This window comes from Empidonax traillii, unplaced genomic scaffold, assembly GCF_003031625.1.
Source record: "Empidonax traillii isolate 1590-97213 ecotype Southwest subspecies unplaced genomic scaffold, ASM303162v1 scaffold1222:size288430, whole genome shotgun sequence".
Classification (NCBI taxonomy): Eukaryota; Metazoa; Chordata; class Aves; order Passeriformes; family Tyrannidae; genus Empidonax; species Empidonax traillii.
The window spans coordinates 104,413-109,800 of NW_020956415.1; the positions used below are offsets into that span (position 1 = coordinate 104,413).

Consider the following 5,388-nt stretch of genomic DNA (forward strand, 5'->3'; position numbering starts at 1 on the left):
GTACAGTGCCTCGAGAGCTTTATCTCGTAACCACTTCCCCCAAGGAGGACCAGAGATGAAAGACTTCCCGCGGGTACGGGCAGAATACCCGGAATTGGGGGGTGTAACGGGGCTGCGAGGGATCCACGCGTGGTCACGGCGCTGCCTGGGGAGGGGTGGGTGTGCAGAGAGGGGCACGGGCCCCTCGGGGTGCCCTGGGCCCCCACTGCCCCAGGGAGAGGCAGCAGGCAGTGTCTCGGTGGATCCATCCCCAGGTCCACGCTGGCTGAAGCCAAAGACAAGGAGGGGGCGCAGGCAGGTGGTTTGCAGTTTGTTTTCTGCCCATGGTCCCAAATCTTCCTCTTCAGAGCTTTGATACGTGCCAAGTTCTGTGTTGCCAGAGCCCAATTCAAGCAAATTGTTTTTCTTAAAAAAAGAATGGGAATATTTCAAATAAACAATCTGCGCTGTGTGTGTGTGACGCTGAATTTCTTTACAGTCACATTTCTATCCCCAGGGAGTTCTCAGAGCAGTTATTAAAGCTTTGCTTAATTCAATTGTATATATTTCCAGCCTATTTCATGCCTCAGTGATTCCATCTCTTTGACACGTTCCCTGAGCCCGGGTGCCCTGTGAGCAGCTGGATCTGTGATCCTGGGTGAGCAGACACACCGAACTCCACCAGTGCCAGGCCTGAGCCGTGCCCAGGGAAGCCACACTGCTGTGTCACTAGAGCCCATTTGTTACCCCAGAGTTAATTACCCGTATAAGAAGTTAATTAACTCTACAAAAAGAATCAAGTTACCAGGTATTTCCAGTCCCTGGGTCCCCCTGCTCCCCTTCAGTGCCAGAGGAGTGGAAGTCAGTGATTCAAACCTGCTGCCCAGGCCGCAGGTTCATCAATCAGCTTCTCAACGAAAACGCATTTCCTGATAAATTCCACAGGAAGTTGCTCAGAAAGAGAGATTTTGGTTCAGTTCAGGTTGGTTCCACTTGAGCTGAAACATCCAGTTAGAACCGAATTGAGCTGTGCAATCTTGAATTGATCTGACATTAAACTGTGACTCACTCAGCCGACGGAATATCGCGAGGGGGTCGGGGTCTGTGTCTCGCACCCATGGGCTGTGTGTAAAGCCAGGGGATTCCTGCAGGCTGTCCTAACTCATGGACATCCCGAGGTGGGAATGATCCCAGCGCTGCAGGAGATGGTGCCTGGGCAGCACACACGGGCTGGGGGATCTTGGAAAGCAGAACTCAGGGCTCCGCCTCAGGAGGTGGTCTGAGAGAGGCACAACACGGCACATTCTTGGATTCAAAACTTCCTGGTATTTCACACCAATTTTGCTTTAGGTGAGTCGAGATGGAAACTCGGGCTCCCTCCCCCTGTTCTGAGCCACGGGGAGGTTCATCCCCTTCATCCCCTTCGCTGGAGGAAGCCGGAGATGCCCAGACAGAAGCGCTGGTGAGCGCAGGGTGAACCTTTCCCAGCTGCACTTCCCGGTCTCATCCCTGTGCTGACATCAAGGAGGGACCCTGACATCTGCCCTGCTGCCCCCTCTGCCCAGCAGTGCCAGCCTGGGGTGCCCAGGATCTCCCAGCTCTGGCTTTGCTCCTGCCCAGACCCCCTTCTCTGATGTCCCACCTCGGGGGGGTTTGTGGTGGAAGTCAGGGGGGTTGCTCGGGAAAGCGGGGGGCGAGGGGGGGGGGGGTTTGACGTCATTGTTCCCCAACAAACAAAAATAGCAGAAGTGAAATCGTGGAGTAAATTCCTGACCTTCAGAGGGGCACCGAGCTGGGATTCCTCACCCGGCGGAGTTCTTTGTGCGGCCGCAGGGGATGCCCTGACAAACGTCTCATGATTGTGATCTCACCACGAGGTTATTAACAGATCCTTATCCCCCCCACCACCCCGGGGGAGGAAGCAATCTGTGCAGTGCCAGCTCTGACAGGAGTGTGCAGCTTGCCCACAGTGGTCCCCACAGCAGGGAAGGGCACAGCCGGTGTCACCGGGAACTCACCTGCTTCGTGCCACGTCCCAGGCGATGGCCTTGCTCTCCAGTTCTTTTTTTTGAAGGAAAAAAAAAGATATATTTACCAAACTGGCATCTGCCCTGTGCCAAAGCATGGACAGCAGGAGGAATTTCTTCACAGAACTATGCCAGGGAGGGCACACGAGCACCAGTTGTGTCTGGAGAGGGTTTCAGCCTTCCCACAGTTGAGGGCAAACTGCTGGGAATACCCACAGGGTATCAAACACTAGTGAGCAGCTAATTGTTTAGGGAGCTAAAGAGATACTTATTAGGGAGATTAAGTATTATGGCCCCTAAAAATAATTGAGGGTTGAAGTTTGACCAACCAGCAAACATCCTCGCTGTGAGCTGTGTTACCTTGATCAAAAGGTGGAAGGTTTAGCACCAATCCACTGCTGTCTTTGGAAGAAAACTGGGTATAGAAACCAGGGATAATCCCATCAGTGGTTTCTCTAGGAAGAGCTCATCCAGCCCTCTCTATCACAGATACGAAATTTCTCATCCCTGAAATCGAAAAATAGTAACTAAGGAAAGATTTTTGTTGTTGTTACAGTCACTCAATTTCTATTGTTGTTACTGTCACTCTTTCTGGTTTGGTTTCCCCCCACCCCCCAAAAAACTGGTGCCAAAACCAAAATGTCTTTTCCTGCCTTTTCAACAGAACCGAGTGAACAAAGCAAATTGAAACTGGTTGTTGACAGAAATTACTGACTTCTGGAAGTCACAAGTGAAGCTGTACGTGATGACTTACAAAAAAAATAAGACAGCAGCCTGATAAGTGCAAAACCACTTCAAAAAACCCCTCGAAGGTCGTGGAAAAAGAAACGTCAAAGCGAAAGAAGGGAACTGAGAGCACAAACAGCGAGCCAGGCCTGAAGCAGGATCCAGGCTCTAAGAGCAGAATGCCTGATCCCTCTTGGTCATCATATCCCCCCTAGGAGAGTCTGCCAATCAGTAACACTCTGCAAACACAGAGGGGGGATTTCAAACCCCGGGATCCGAGCCCTGGAATGAGCGTTCAGAGTCTTGACCAGGCGTTGCAGCTCCCTGAAGGCACAACCAGTCCGGGATGGGACTGGTGCCTGCCTGGAAAAACAGGTGGAATTCCAGCCCTCCTGCCTCCCTGATGTAACTGAACCCCCAGCTTTGTATGCAGGTGCCTGGAGAGCTCGGGGCTGCTGCGGGTGAGTGGCCTGTGAGCACCTCTCCACGAGTTGGTGCAACCAGCAGCTTGCAGGGTGAGGGGGGAGCTGAACTCACAGCTGGGCTGGTTTGTGTTGTTTCAAGCCCTGAGCACTCTCACACAGAGCACGTGCTCTGCTGCTGTACAAGGGAAGAGTGAGAGCTACTCGCAGTTCACAGGGAGGGTTGGACTGTACGTTCCCTGCAGTCCCTCCCTGGGCAGGTTCGTGGGGACTCCTGGTGGCAGCGCCTGCTCCAGCTCGCACACCTCTGCCAGCACACAACCTGCACCACCACTTCCATCTCCGGTCGGCTGTGAGGGGTGTTTTCCCTCAATATTCCAGCAGCTGGGACCGCTGGGAACACTTGTCAGTTAAGAGAATGAAGGGAGCTCAGCACAGGGGCAGGGGCAGCGCTGGGGCAGTGGTGGTGGCAGCACGAGGGGCTGGATTGGGGTGCAGGGGATGGGGTCTCTCCACTCCTGCCTTGATCTGCACCAGCTCAACACTCTGAATGGGCTCTGATTCCGACACACACGGGCTGCCCCAGCCACCCCTGTGCCAGTGTTCGGGTTGGCTTTGATATTTCATCCCTGCAAAGCTCCATTAATCTGTTTTATTTCTTTCTGTCACCAGCATAATCCTCTCTGTAAGCAGCGTCTGCAGCTCGTTTGGCTCCAGGCAGAGCAGCTTGGCAAGACTTGCCCAGGTGATACACAAGTGATTTTTTTACCTTTTTTTTTAAAAACCCTTATTTTGTTTCTCCAGAAGCCTTTTTTTCTCCTCTGAAAGTTCAGCTGCTGCCCAAACACGAGACTTTTGTCTTTCCTGGGGAGCCAAGCTCAGCCCCACATGTAGGTGAGGGGGTTTGGAAGGGATTTGGGTGCATGAAGCTCTTGGAGGCTCAGGATTTGGGTTCACTTCGCCTGGTGAACTGCTTCTGAACAACCTCACAAGGTGCCTGGTTCATGTTTTAACATTTAAACCCCTCTCAACATTTACCCTTTGGGCCCTACTCTGTTACTGTTTTCCAGCTTTGCAGGTCAGAAGGTTTTCTGGGGTGATAAAATCTAATTATTACATTAATGTTAAAAAAAAAAAAACCACAAAAAAAACCACTCCAAACCCCTTTAAGAACGGTTCTTTTTTTAACCCAGGCATCTTAATAACTTTTACCGTGGCGTGTTTTTGTGGTGAGACAAAAGCATATTTCTGAGAACAACCCGGCACAGGCTCAACCTCCTCCTGCAGAGCAAACCAGCAAGCAGCACCGAGCTGATGTCAGAGGTCACAATGCCCGGCTCGGACTCAGGAAACCTCTGGTTTTTTCTTGAAGAGAAAAAAAAAACCGAAGAAAACAACCCCCACCTTGGCAAGATGCAAGGGTTGGGGTTTGCCTCTTGGCTTTCCCTGCCAGTCCCCCTGGGGTGTGGGGGACTCACCCACCCTCAGCACCCCCGTGGGGGACGGCTGTGCCCACCCCACCGGCCGGACAGAGCACCCAGCCAAGAGCTCCTTCAGTGAGCACAGCAGCAAAGCACGAGGCCTCTCCCTCCTGGGAGGGTTCCCAGCCCTGCTGAGGACCTGCAGGTGGGCACAGGGCCCATCAGAGCCCCGGGTGGCTGCTCTGAGGCAAGGGTTGGTGCAGGAGCACAGCGGAGGGGCCGCGTTTCTCCCGAGGCCGGTCCCTCTCCTGCACCAGCTCCCTGATGCTCCAGCCCCTCATGGGCACCTCTGCCAGGCACCACAGGGCTGGCCAGAGCTCCAACTCTGCCCACGGGCATTTGTTCAGGTTCTCATGCGCTCAGAGAAGTTATTTCACCCGTGAAGATGACACCCACTCCACTCCACTCCCCCAGGGACACACCCTGGGCCGCACACACCCGTCTTTGCCAATAATGAGTTATTTACATACACCTTGGGAACTTGGAGCAGATGAAAAGCTGCACCCCCCCCACCTGCAGAACCCAGGGCTGCTGCAGATAAAAAGCTGTTGCACAACAAGGGTTTGCAGCACCTCAGGTGTGGTGGAGTCTCACCTGAGCCCTGTGGGGGTCGGCCCCCAGTCCAGGCAGTACAGTATCTGTAAGAAATCGAATCCCATGTGTTTATTCTCCTCTGGCTTGAGGTGGAGAACAGCTGATGAAAGCTCTGAACCAAACACTGCCATTACCTTAGAAGACAAGAACAGACCACTG

General features: G+C 53.2%; 1 protein-coding gene across 1 annotated transcript in view; it reads right to left on the reverse strand.

Annotated features, from left to right (window-relative positions):
• CCR7 (C-C motif chemokine receptor 7) overlaps positions 1–1,769 on the reverse strand; it is a 12,524-nt gene extending 10,755 nt beyond the window's left edge. Inside the window, exon 1 of the mRNA XM_027905920.1 lies at positions 1,754–1,769. The gene's annotated coding sequence lies outside the window, so the exon portion shown is untranslated. The remainder of the gene's footprint in view (positions 1–1,753) is intronic.
• Positions 1,770–5,388: the final 3,619 nt, after the last annotated feature.